Source organism: Molossus molossus, unplaced genomic scaffold, assembly GCF_014108415.1.
Source record: "Molossus molossus isolate mMolMol1 unplaced genomic scaffold, mMolMol1.p scaffold_m16_p_10, whole genome shotgun sequence".
Lineage (NCBI taxonomy): Eukaryota > Metazoa > Chordata > Mammalia > Chiroptera > Molossidae > Molossus > Molossus molossus.
The window spans coordinates 8555989-8569647 of record NW_023425345.1 but is presented as its reverse complement, the minus strand read 5'-3'; the positions used below and the strand labels follow the sequence as shown (position 1 = coordinate 8569647).

At 51.9% G+C, this 13659-nt stretch overlaps 1 protein-coding gene across 1 annotated transcript in view; it reads right to left on the bottom strand.

The window, feature by feature from the left end:
* LARGE1 (LARGE xylosyl- and glucuronyltransferase 1) overlaps positions 1–13659 on the bottom strand; it is a 478500-nt gene that overhangs the window by 402145 nt on the left and 62696 nt on the right. The window lies entirely within an intron of this gene.

Below are 13659 nucleotides of genomic sequence, written 5' to 3'. Positions count from 1 at the left end.
CGCCCTTCAATACAGCTCCTCATGTTGTGGTGACCCCCAACCATAACATTATTTTTGTTGCTACTTCAAAACTGTAATTGTGCTACTGTTATGTCTTAGGCGACCCCTGTGAAAGGGTCGTTGGCCCCCCAAAGGGGTCGTGACCCACAGGTTGAGAACCGCTGCTTTTGGAGAAGGAAAGAGAAAGAAGTCTGCATCTGACATACTCAGTTTCGAGTTGCCAGCAGGACAGAAGGGAAGACACATCCACACACGAAGCAGGTGGCTCACACACAGAAGACACCGAACCGGAAGGTGGCCTGCCCCTGAAAGACAGGAGCGTCCGCACAGTGACCGGAGGGGGGGTGTGCTCAGAGAGCCAGGTGAATCCTGAGGGTCGTCTTCCAGAAGGTATGGGGGAGACTCTGCAGAAGGGGGGCAATGGCTGGAACCGACGGCGGGTTCGGGAAGGGGGAGGACGGAGCAGAGGTCACCGACGAGACACACGGCAGCCTGTGGGGCAGAGGCCAGACTCTGAGGGCCAAGCTGAAGGAGTAGAAGCCTTGGCCACAGGCTTGCTGAAGCCGGGTGACGGAGGGTGCAGCAGGGAGCCAGGTTGAGAAAGAGTTTTCTATCTGTGCAGTGAGGGGCCACTCTCTCTAGAGGCCAGAGAGCCAGCTACGGAGAGATGATGAGAGAAGCACAAGTGACGTGCGCGGCCCGAGCTCCCAGAAATCAGGGACACAAATGCATGACCACTCTGAGGTGCCTCCCCTGCCACTACCCAGGATCCCAAGGGCTCCCCCAAAGGAGCCCTCTGGCCTCTGAATTCCCAGTCCCCAGAGCAGGACCAGACCCCAGCGGCATCCTCAGTGAAGGATCAATGACTGACGGAATAAAGAACGAAATGTCATAATGCTAGAATGAAAGACTTCCCACGTATTACACAGTGAAGTACAGAATGAATATAACACGTTTATAAGGACAGTATAGAAAGACAAAGGACAGGGATCACAGACCAGGGCAGGTTCAAAACACCTCCTGTGTTCAGGCTTCTGCTGCTTGCTCGGAGTTCTGGCGGATCTCCTCGGAAAATACCTCTTTGGAAACTTAACCCAGGGACAGAAAACACATCTGCCGCCCTGCCCACCTTAAGCCAACACTTTCTTCTTCTGCCCAAGGGAAGAGGAATTGCTAACCAGGGATAAAGCTCAAAATATTCATTTGCCCCCACTTAAAATAAGAGAATTCACTGAAGAGAGAGAGAGAGAGAGAGAGGAGACAAGAATCCCTTGCACATAAAACTGGTGTGTGCCCCTCCCCACCCTTTGCTCACACACCAGAGCCTCCCTGCTAACCGCACCTTCCGCTCAGGGCCTTGCCCTTCCCTCTTTCTGCAACGCTCTTCCCGCTTATTGGTCGGCTTCCTCACTTCATTCAGTGCGTGATCACCTGCTACCTTCTCCAGGAAGCTGTTAATCATGTTTCCAAAACAACACCCACCCTCACACACAGCCCAGACGCCACCTGACCCCTTGCAGCGCTCACCTGCCTTACTTTCGATCCTCAGCCCTCACGGCACCTGACATACTCCGTACTTTTTTGTTCCTTCATTAGAACATAAGACCCACTGGAACGGAAGCTTTGCCTGCTCGTTCCGGCATTCCCAGTGCCCAGCGTACTTCCTGGCCCATAGCAGGTGCTCAGTTAATGCTTGCTAAGTGAATACATCCACCACCGTACCTTCAGGGACTTCTCCCGGCCTTCGCAGGACCTGGGCGGGTTCCGGGGGAAATCTGCCAGTGGAAGCCAGTACCAGCGCTGCAATCAGAGGGAAGCTGATGACTAGCAGAAAACTCCAGCCTCCATCTGGCTGTTCCAGGACCCCTCCCGGGTGCTCCCAGCATTGTCATTCACGATAATGAAGATGAAAACCAACAGTGATCCGGGGGGACAGGTTCCCAGCAGGCAGCCTGGCTGGACTTAACGCCTTCCAGACATCCTGAGAAGGACCCGCCCTTCCCGAGGGCAGGAGCAGGAGGTGGACGAGGTCCCTGCTTGAGAGATTACAGAGCACCTGCCCGGGAAGAGCTGCGATGGAGAAACTCTGAGCAACGGTGCCCTGGCAAGACCACGGCCGCGGGGAGGTGAGGGGCTACTGCAGTGACAGGTGGAACAGACCATTGCCCATCCATCAGCAGGGTCCTTCGGGCTGGGAGCCAACTCTGCTCGCAGGTCATTTGTGAAAGTGATGGCAAGTGCTTCCACCCCCAAGGCCTGAGGCTCACGGCCGGAGAACGGCCACTTTGTCTTCAAGGGACACTCCATCTCTGCCGGTTACAGGAAGAAGGTGTCCAGCTTAAGCAATGTGGTCAGCAAGTGCTGACCACACCTAATTAGCACATAAACCTCAGAGGAGCTTCAAGGAGAGGAGGAACCCGACCCCACGCTGGGGGCAAGGCAGAGGGCGCTGGCTGCTGGACAGACGGCTCGCTCTCCGGCTCGCGAGAGAAGAAACTGTCAGGACGTGTCTCCTCCGGGAGAGGCAAGGACGGTCCGCACGGCCGCCAGACGGCCCAGCTCGGAATTCCACCCCTGCTGCTTTGCAGCAACGTCATCATGGGCGACTTCTTTACCCCTCCAAGCCCCAGTTCCCTCAGAGAGACAATGAAGATCGCAACAAGTAACGGACTCCCAGAGAATCAGAGGAGTTCACTATGTCAAGCAGGAAAAACAAGCAATCTAGAGGCCTGGGATGATAAGAAGATGATGATAACGATGGTGATGATGGCGATGATGGTGATGATGATGTCACCATGGTGATGATGGTGATGGGGTGGTGGTGATGACATTGTTCATGTGTTGGCAGAGATTCTGGAGCTACACAGACCAAGGGAGTGACTAGGAGTTGAGTTTTATAAACATGCAGTATTGGATCGTGCATTGGGTGCCTCTGCACCTCCTTTCCTGGTCCTTCCGACACGCGTCTGAAGACAAGGAGACAGCTGGAGGGCTGGAAAATGCCGAGTGGGAGTAGGGAGCGATGCAGTGAAGGTGGGTGGGGAGCCAGTCAGAGCCCACTCCTCCTCGCTGCCCAAGGCCGCAGGCATCCCCTGGGCCACAGGAGCACCCTCGGGGCTGACGATGGCCTCCTGGACCAGCCGCTGAAGGCCAGGGCAGCTGCAGCCCCCGACATGCTCCTGGGGCTCTCCACCTGCACCAGGCCAGCACCCACGTACCCAGCCAGCACCCAGGCCGGCAAGGCTGACTCCGCAGAACACCGCAGAGGGATCCAGGGCGGCCCAGCAGGGAGCACGGATCCGGAGGCAGACGCCCGGGGCTCTAAGCCAGACTCCAGCACCTGCTGTGGGCCCCTGGGGAGCTGACGGAACCTCCGGGTGGGGCCAGCAGACAGCAGGCACCCATCAGTGCTGTGATCAGACCACTGTTGTTGGACCAGGGCCCGGCAGGCACCACAGAGGGTTCCAGGTATGCCCCTGCGCAGGTGGGCACCCAGGCCACAGTGACTCAATAAGCCCCAGGGCACACACACCTTCCCCTGGAAACCGTGTCCTGGAGAGCTCCCACTGTGTCCCACTGTGTCCCACCGTGTCCCACCGTGGGGGTGGGACGAGGCCCTCTCCAGAACCCCAAAGTCTCACCAAGGAGCTGAGACTGGACCGGCCTACAGAGTTGACTTTTATGTTGTTGATGACATTATCTCCTAGGTTGGATTTTAAACTCCTCGGTAACACCTAAGCATCTGAACTGCACTGTCTCAATTACAAAATGTAATCAAATCAGTTACTCCATGTTATGGACTAAAGTGTGTGTCCCCCTCCCCTCCCATGTCCCTCCTCTCCCCTCGAAAAGTCACATGCTGAAGTACTGGCTCCCATAGCTTGGACTGCTCCGATGTGACTGGTGTCATTATAAGAAGAGGAGATGAGGACACAGCCAAGCAGAGAGGACCCTGTGAAGACACCAGGACAGGCTGGCCATCTGCAAGCCAAGGAGAGAGACCTCAGGGGCAACAAGCCTGCAGACACCCTAATCGACTCCTCGCAGGCTCCAGGACGTCGAGAGGATGAATTTATGTTTTTGAGGCCACCCGGTCTGTGGCCCCTGGCAGCGGCAGTCGTAACTAACCAGCACACCCGTGGGATCAGCCTGGATGCGGGCTACTGTCATCTGGCCTGAGAACACTAGTGGTCTCAGACCAGCCGGAGCCACGCAGCCAGGAAGCGGTGGGGCTGGGATTCCAGAGAAGGAAGCTTGGCTCCTTCACCACTGCCTGAGGGTTCAGCGCTTACTCAAAATTATTTATTCAGCATCTACCATGTGCTCAGCTCTTTTTAAGGCACCGAGGACACTCCAGTGATCAAGAAGTCCCTTCTGTCATGGAGCTTGTGACTAAAGGGGTCGATGAACAATAACCACAATCAAAAAAATGTAACATCGCCCTGGCCGGTTTGGCTCAGCAGTTAGAGCGTCAGCCTGCAGACCAGAGAGTCCCGGGTTTGGTTCCCACTAAGGGCACGTACCTTGGTTGCGGTTCATCCCCAGCCCCGGTTGGGGTCGAGTGGGTGGCGGCCACTCAATGTGTCTCTCTCACGTTGATGTTTCTCTCTCTCTCTCTTCCCTCTCTCCCTCCTGCTCTATCTGAAGATAAATGCAACAATGTCCTTGGGTAAGGATATATATATATATATATATGTACACATATACACACACACACACACACATATACATATAAAAAACATAAAACATATCTACCTTTAGAAGTAACTGGAGAGTATCAGGGATATAAGCAATTTTTTCCCCATTTTAGCCTATGGTTTTTAGTACAAATAGTTCAGCCAAACAATAAACACTTTATAAAAAAAAAAAAAGAGCTTACACATAAAAGCGAATATTCACAAGGAAAGTGCTGGGGTGAAGCACTGCTCATTCATTTCACTCTTCCTTAAGACACTGAAGAAAATCAGGCAAGAAAAGTCATAATCCCCGAGTAAAAGTTTCTATTGTGTTAATAAGTCCCTGCCAAAGCTAAGGCTTTAGAAATGACATCGTGAGCATTTCCTGTGCAGGAAAATGCTCCCCTCTGAAGTTTGAGGCGCTCCTTCAAACACCACCACGCTCAGGGACGTGGATTTTGTTCCTCTTCACCCTGATGGGAATTCACACCATGTCTGCTGTTCGCCACCAGAGCGAATTCTTGCAAAGCTGGATGGAGCGAGTTCAATTTCACTCTATCTCTGGCGCTTGAGCATTAAATTATTATAACATGTTTATAAGGGTTTTGTGTCGGTATAATATCTGATTGCTAGAGAAGTATTTGCACGACATGTGGCATCTTTTAAGTGTTTTTCATTTCCAGTTCTGCACTTTGGGGTCTGTAATGGCAAGCGAGTCTGTGCAGCCCCCCGATTGTCAACCCCCTGGAGCGCTTGGGGCTGTCCCAGTAGGGACTGAACTGCCCTGCTGCGAGAGAGGCTGCTAAGACTTGACCTTCCTCTGACCCTCCGACTGGGAGGGGTTTCGCAGTCCCAGTAATTCAGGCATCGGACGGCTTTCAAGGCAGAACCAGAAATTCAACAGCGTTCCCCAGGCTCTTGGGTTGGAGCTGCTCACAGAGGCAGGTGAGGAATGACACCTGAGGACCCCGCAGTACCGCCGGGGCCTCATTTATTCATCTAAGACACACTGGCACCAACTGCAGCCCGCCTACTTTGAGAGTCGGTGTGACTAAGACGATAATTCTGAGATTCTCATAAGGTAAGAATCCAGGCTCTGCAGCTCATCTGGCTTGGATAATCCCTCCAGCTCGAAGCTTTGTTCTATCATCTTAAACACAGGGGGAATCACAATATGCACAGCCGAGGACTGCACGCACAGAGAGATGAAGTCAAGCGTGGAAGCTCTGGTTCCCAGACCTGGCACCTGACAGGCACTCAAGTTACGCTATTTAGATGGACGAGGTCGGCCCCTGTGGACTGGGGAGAAAGACCAGGCGAGGCTGGCGGTTTGGAATCACCCTGTATCACTCCCCTCCTCCCACTGTGTCAGCCCTGATCCAGCTGGACTTGCGGGTCACAAACAGGGTTCCGCACCCACAGAAGGGATTCAGTGAGGAAGTGGGTGCGTGCGCACGTGTGTGTGTGTGTGAGTGTGTGCATGCATGTATGTGTGTATGTGCACACCTGCACAAAGGCATTGTAACAGCCTTTCAAGGTGATCCACACCCAGGCAAGGTTGCAACGGCCAGTGGAAATCAGCTCACTCCTCCAGTTCAGCCAGCTTCGCGCAGGCTGGGCAGAACCGTGTGATGGAAGGAAAGACCACGGAGTCAGATGGTTCAAAGTTCAAATCCTGCCCTGACCAGGTGGCTCAGTTAGTTGAAGCATCATCCTGTACACTGAAAGACTGCAGGTTCGATCCTCGACCAGGGTGCATCTGGCAGGCAACCGATCAATGCTTCTCTCTCTCATCAATGTTTCTTTCTCTCTAATAAAAAAAAATCAATGATGTGTCCCTTTCATGTCGATGTTTCTCTCTCTCTCCCCCTCTCTCTCCCTCCCGCTCTGTCTGAACAAAAAAATGGAAAAATGTCCTCGGGTGAGGATAAAAAGACAACAACAAAAAAATCAATGAGCCCAGCCAGTGTGGCTCACTGGTTGAGCATCGACTCATGCACCAAGAGGTCGCCGGTTCAATTACTGGTCAGGTCACATGCCCAGGTCATGGGTCTGATCCCCAGTAGGGGCATGCAGAAGGTGGTCAATCGATGCTCTCTTTTATTGATGTTTCTATCTCTCTCTCCTTCTCCCTTCCTCTCTCTCTAAAAATAAATTTAAAAATCAATGTAAACATGTCCTCAGATGAGGATTACAAAAAAAGTTCAAATTCTGGCTGTTACCTACTTTCCAGGTGACCTGGGCAGAGCGTTCAACCCTTCTGAGCACAGTACCTCTAGAGCAGCACAGGGTCAAGGCTACTTCCGCAAAGGGCTGCTGGACGGGTCAATAGAAGAACAACATGGCCCAGCCGGTGCGGCTCAGTGGTTGAGAGTCAACCCTGCACCAAGAGGTCACTGGATCGACTCCTGGTTGGGGCACATGCCCAGGTTGTGGGCCAAACGCCCAGTCGGGGGCATGCAGGAGGCGGTCAATCGATGTTCTCTCTCATCGATGTTGCTATCTCGCTCTCCCTCTCCCTTCCTCTCTCTCTAAAATCAATAAAGTGAAAAAAAAAGAACACCATGCAGCATGCAGAGGTCCCAGCTGTGTTAACCTCCCCTTCACCATCCCTATCGGGAACACAGGGCCAGCGGGACCAGGTGCAGGCCCTGGGCAATCTCCCCTTCCATGCGCTGTCTGTTCACACCCGAGCCCTCCTGCTCCAGCGCCCCTGCACCAGGCCACACTCCACCTCCTGTCTACACCGAGGCACGGCTCCGCGTTCCCTCCATTCCCACCAAGTTCAGACCATGCCTCGCTGCACAGCAGGTGTCTCAGCTGCGCTGTGCTTTCAAGTGGCAGTGCAGGGTAGTGAAGAGTACGGGCTCCAGAATCAAGCCACCTGGGCTCAAACCTCAGCCCTCCCTGCACTTCTCTGAGACTCAGGTTCCTAATCTGTAAAATGGGGATGATCATAATTATCTACCCCATCGTGAAAAATAATGAGCTAACCCATGCAAAATGTGAGGACAAGGTCTGGTGTGATGCAAGGACCAGTTGTGATTAGGATCTGATTGCAAGAAATAGAGACTCAGTACGACCAGCTCAGATGACTGTTTAGCACGGATGCTTTGAGGACAAAAAGGGAAATGGGCCTTCCCATGAGCCCCAGAACAGCAACTGTGGTACAACCAAGGGATACAGAGCCACCCAGGCAGCACAAGGGACCGCTGCCATGAGCTGATTCAGCTGCTCCCTGTGTCTATAACCTGCTCCTGTCTTCTCCAACCTCACATCCCACAGCTACTTCCCAGCCACAATGGCTTTTCTCTGTTCTTTAAACAAGCCAAGTCTGCTTGTACCTCAGGACCTTTGCACAGGCTATTCCCTCTGCCCAAAATTCTCTACTGCCCTGTCTTTGCATGGCAGCTTTTTTTTTTATCCTCACCCGAGGATATTTTTCCATTTTTTGTACAGATAGAGAGGAAGGGAGAGAGAGAGAGAAACATCGACGTGAAGGGGCACATCGAGTGGCTGCCACCCGCACGACCAACCAGGGCAGGGGACAAACTGCAACCGAGGTACGTGCCCTTAGCGGGAACCGAACCCGGGTCTCTCCGGACCGCAGGCCGACACTCTAACCGCTGAGCCAAACTGGCCAGGGCTGCATGGCAGTTTTATCACAGCCTTCAGCTACCTCCACCTTCCAAGAGGCCTTCCCTAACCGCCTACCCCTTTCTTTCCACCATTCACTCTTAGCCCATCGATTTGGATTATTTCTTGCAGAGCACTAATGTTTAACACTTTTTTCTATTATTCTCTTACCTTGGAATATAACATCCGAGAAGGTAGGGACTCGGTTTGCTCTGTTCCCAGAAAGTGCCGCAGCCGCAGCAGGGAACCACAACTGTGCCGCATGCATGAAATCCTCCCTCTGCCCCTTGTCCTGCTCCCCGTGGCTAGTGACCTCTGTGTTTCCAGCCAGAGCGCTCACATCTACGCCCCTGATCACCATCACCACATTAGGGTCCAGATTCTCATGCTGGTCGCCTGCTCCCGGATGCGGCCCAGACCCTGTTAGGTCCACCGTGTGTCACTGCTCACCCTTAAGCCAACGCGCACCGATCCCTAGGACGGCCCCATCAACAAGAGGGAGGCCACTTCCCTTGTACCGGGGACATGGCAGAGCCCACGACCATCACGTCACAGGCAGAGGCTCTGAGATCCCCTCCACTCCGCACACAGGCAGACCCCAGAACACTGCGGGTTTGCTTCTAGGTCACCCTAATAAAGTGAGTATTGCAGTAAAGCGAGTCATAATCTTTTGACTGACGGAGGGTTGCCTTCAATTTGTAGAAAAACGACAAAAAAACGTGACATCTGTGAAGAGCAACAAAGCAGAGCTCAATGAAACCAGGCGTAGCCATGTACACGAACTGTGTCCCCAGCGGTGTGCACCTCCCAGCCGCACTTTCGTCCCTGCCCATACACGTTCCACGGAGGACCGGGAGCGCGTGAACTGTGAGAGGCAGAGCGGAGAGGGAGGACGAAGAGGGACAGACAGCGGCAGCAGCACAGGCGAAAAGCACCCAGCAACTGTGAGCGCTTATGAGAAGCTGTTCAGAGGACCACGGACATCTGCGAGAAGGGCTGACCGGGTCAGACGGCTGCGGTGGGACAGAAGCCCCGGCCCGAGCGTCTCTGGATGAGGGTTTCAGGTGTGCAGGGCTCCGCCCCTCTGCTCCGAGCCAGCCAGGCGCCTTCCAGTACCCCAGTGTGCTGAGCAGAGGAGGCCATTCTGCACTAGGCTCCAGGGTGCGCGGGGTCAGGAAGCCCTGCTTTAGGACAGGGATCAGCACACTTTATGGAAAAGGTTCGACAGTAGCTCTTCGAGGCTTTGCAGGCCCCATGGCCTCTGCTGCAACCTCTCCGGTCTGCGCTGCCATAGAAGCCAGCCACCGACAACAGTAAGTGAGCAGTGAGGCTGGGTGCCCACGAAACTTTGCTTGTGGACATGCACATTCCCCTTTCATATAAGATTCACACGTTGCAAAATAGTATCCTTTTGTTTATTTGGGGGGAGAGGGGACCAACAAAAAAGGTAAAAGTCATTCTTAGCTCACGGGCTACACAAAAGCAGGTGGTGGACCTCCACCCGCCGATTCCCCCTCCAGGCCGCTCCCCATCCCTGTCATCACGTGGTCTGAACGCCACGGTCCTCCTGGCGCTCTGTGCTGGGCCGCGGGCCCCTGGAATCTCCTCCACTCAGTCTGCAGGGCTCCCACAGAGCCGGATCTCAAATAATGGCTGCTAAACACTGTGAACTCGGATGAAACCCTGGGGCAGTACCCGCTGTGTGTCCTAGAACAGCCCCTGAGACCGCTGCCTGGAGCAGCTCCCGGCTCCCGGACTCTCTGCAGAGCTCCGAGTCTCCCCGACGGTGTTGCAGAACCTTCCTGGCCCAGCTTCCCACCGCGCTCTCCAGGTGTTTGTTGGCATTATGGGAGGAAAAAAAGAAATGAAAGGGATGAATCTATCCCAAGAAAGCAAGCACATGTGGACACATCGGTGGAACACACTACACTTATCCAAACACCAGCTTCCGAAAAAGCCCCGTCCACAGAGCTGGGCAGTCAAAAACGACTTAGGAGAGAAAAATGGTTTCCTCAGAACCTGGCAGAGAAAGTCCCCCTTACACATTTGTTGAGTGAATGAATAAATAATGAACCAATGGACATGTTTTAGCATTCCCAGAGAACATTCTCATCATTCTACCCAAACTTGTCCGCATTGGAAAAACAGAACATTTGGTGAGAAGAAGATTTAGCTGCCCGCGGAATTAAAAGATGAGAGCTACCGGGACCGATTGATTCTGTAATGAAATCCTCAATTCCCTAGATCCAGCCTGCCATCCTTAACATAGCCCATTTACATGAATAAAAGAAGAAGTGATTGCTCTGGCCGGTGTGACTCGGTTGGTTGGGGCACTGTTCCATACACCAAAAGGTCACGGGTTCGATTCCCAGTCAGGGCGCGTATCCAGGTTGCAGGCTCAGTCCCCAGTCAGGGTGCATGTGGGAGGCAACAGGTTGATGTGTCTCTCTCACATCGATGTTTTGCTCTCTGAAATCAATAAGAACACATTCTCAGGTGAGAATTTTAAAAAAAGAAAAGAAAAAAGAAGTGATTACTGACTACCCAGGTGTGAGGCCCCTTCACACACACACACACACACACACACACACACACACTCATGCACCACCTCATTTAATCCTCACAACGAACATACTAGAAAGAAACCAAAATCCGTCATTTCTTTGGAGGAAGTCACTCAGACTTAGGGAGCAGGGGTCCAGGCAGCAAACTGAGATCCTTCCGACCTTGCGCATGCCCTTTCTGCTGCCTATGACATAAAACTGTTCATGCCAGTCACTCATGGATTATGAGACCATTACAAAGTGACCTAGGGGCCAGATCATTAGAGAACATGCCTGCACAATGCCCCTGAATTGCATAAGGTAAGAAACACCACAAACCGCTCTGGTCGGGTTTGCTCAGTGGTTAGAGCATTGGCTCGTGGACCAAAGGGTCATAGGTTCGATTCCTGGTCAAGGGCATGTACCTGGGTTGCAGGTTCAATCCCTGGCCCTGGTTAAGGTCATGCGGGAGGCAACCAATCAATGTGTCTCTCTCACATCCATGTTTCTCTCTCTCTCTCTTTCCTTCCCTTCCTTCCACTTTCTCTAAAAACCAATGGAATATCCTCAAGTGAGGATTAACCAAAAAAAGAAAGAAACAATACAAACCAAGAGTGGAAATTGTACAATGTGAGAAACACATATTCACATGAGAAGGTTTAGAATCCTACCTTACTTCATAATTAAATATAAAAATGGTCAATTTAATAGGTGCCCCCCCAAAACCACACACACAAAATAGCCCTTACTTAAAAATCTGGGAAAATAGAGGCCACATACATTCAAAAATGGATGTAGTTCAGAAAAACAAAAATGGTCCTAAAAATAAAGAGAATGCTTTTAAAGGTTTACCCATAGTCCCCAAGAACTGCTTTTACATGCATTCAGGTAAAATGATTTTTGGAGGCCAGCTCACTTAGAGAAAATACTGGAAGTGTCATAATATACTCTAATCTCTACACCAACTTTGATCCCTGAAACAAAGTTGCTGCTCCCCGTCTGATAAGAACAAAGTCAAAATTTGGTTTGAAAGGTTCTAGCATATTTTCCCTTGCAAATAGGTAATATCTGGGCTCGGTTTTTACCATGTTGAAAATGCTTCTGGAGCTCTAACCCATGCAGTTTAGTTGATCGGAGCCTTGTCCCATACACTGAAAGGTCAAGGGTTCAATACCCAGTCAGGGCACATGCCCAGGTTGCAGGTTTGATCCCTAGTCGGGGCGTGTGTGGGAGGCAGTGGATGGTAGGCAGTGGATGGATGTTTCTCTCTCTCTCTCTCTCTCTCTCTCCCCCCCTTCCTCTTTCTCTCCCCCTCTCTAAAATCAGTTTTTTAAAATTCATCATTCAAAGTATTACTAATGTCAGAAATTTAAAGAAAATGATTTGATATGTTATCTTCCTTCAATTTTTTCTTTTTACAAATATGTAAAATAAAATTTAAAAAGGCTCACAGAGACTGTAAGGGGGCTTTTCCAGTCGCAAGTGATAGAAAAATTAGTTATTCTAAATGAAACAGAGAATTTAATGGCTTGTCTCTACCAAGCCTACAGGGAGACGGGCCAGGTTTGACCTGGGTCCGCGGGATGACCTCGTGGCTCTCCATTTCTCAGCTCTCCCCTCTTATCCACAGGACTTCATTCCCAGAGGCCAGCTGTGGGGACAGCTGTTGGGTAGCACGGAGCGGAGATGCGCACAGCACAGCCAAGTCCTCTAAGGTTCAAGGCCGAGGAAAAGCGCCCACACACCTTTCTCAACAGTCCCTACAACAGTCTCAGCACATCTGACTGGCTCCGTCCAGGTCATGAGCCCACCCAAACCAGCACGCCCAAATCAGCACGGCCATGGGTAACGTGAGCCGTTCGTCTCTCCATGAAGCGAAGCACACGCCGTCTCCCCTAAAGTTCATGGGCTGAAGGGTGCATTTCCCCAGACAAACTGAGCGGGATGAATGAATGCTGAGTTGGAAATCCAGGAGGTGCCCACTACAGGTTACGGGACTTGCCTAAAGTCCCACAGATACTCAGAGACAAACTCAGGACCCATTCGGAATCTTCCGAATCCAGCTTTTCCCAAAACAGTGGCAAATCGTCTGAAAACGCAGGGAGCAAAGCACAGAAAGCCCTCCCAACGCAGACTCCTGGCCACACTGTAACACTGCTCGGCTTCCTCCAGAACTTCAAAGGAAGCCAAGTTCCCTCCACAAAACAGAAATTTTGTAAAATGAAACAAGGTTACCATGATCTCAGTCAAAACCCCTTTATAGCTCTAAATGGTGCCTCGCCATCTGGAGAGTCAGAGGCTCAAGTCAGCGGCTCTGCTCCGGAGTGAAGAGGAGAAGCTGTCTGACCTAGTTTTGTGTCCGCTGTCATGTAAAGCGCCGAGTCGTGTTCATTAAGTACCTTCCATGAAGCTATTGCACCATTAGCAACTCCGAAATGACACCTATTACTCAGTGAGAGCGGAGACTCTCAAGCAGTAGGGTGGTTTTTAATCAAAAAATAAAATTAAAAAATATATCCGCCATGGTCTTCTTAATAAAACGAGTAGCCCTGCCCACTTAGAGGGGAAATGACATATTTCTGGGGAATTCGAGAAAGTGTACACGCTTCTCCCCTAACTGTACCATCCCCCACTCCTCGGCTGCACACCTGGGCTTCCCACCAAAACGACAAACCCTCGGACACCAACACATGCAGGGGACACGGAACACCAGGTGCAGCTTGACAGGTGTGTGCCAAGTAAGAAAAATGACTGTGCCGCCCAACCGCGTTTTCTGCGAGGATGGAAATGTTCTGCGTTTGTGC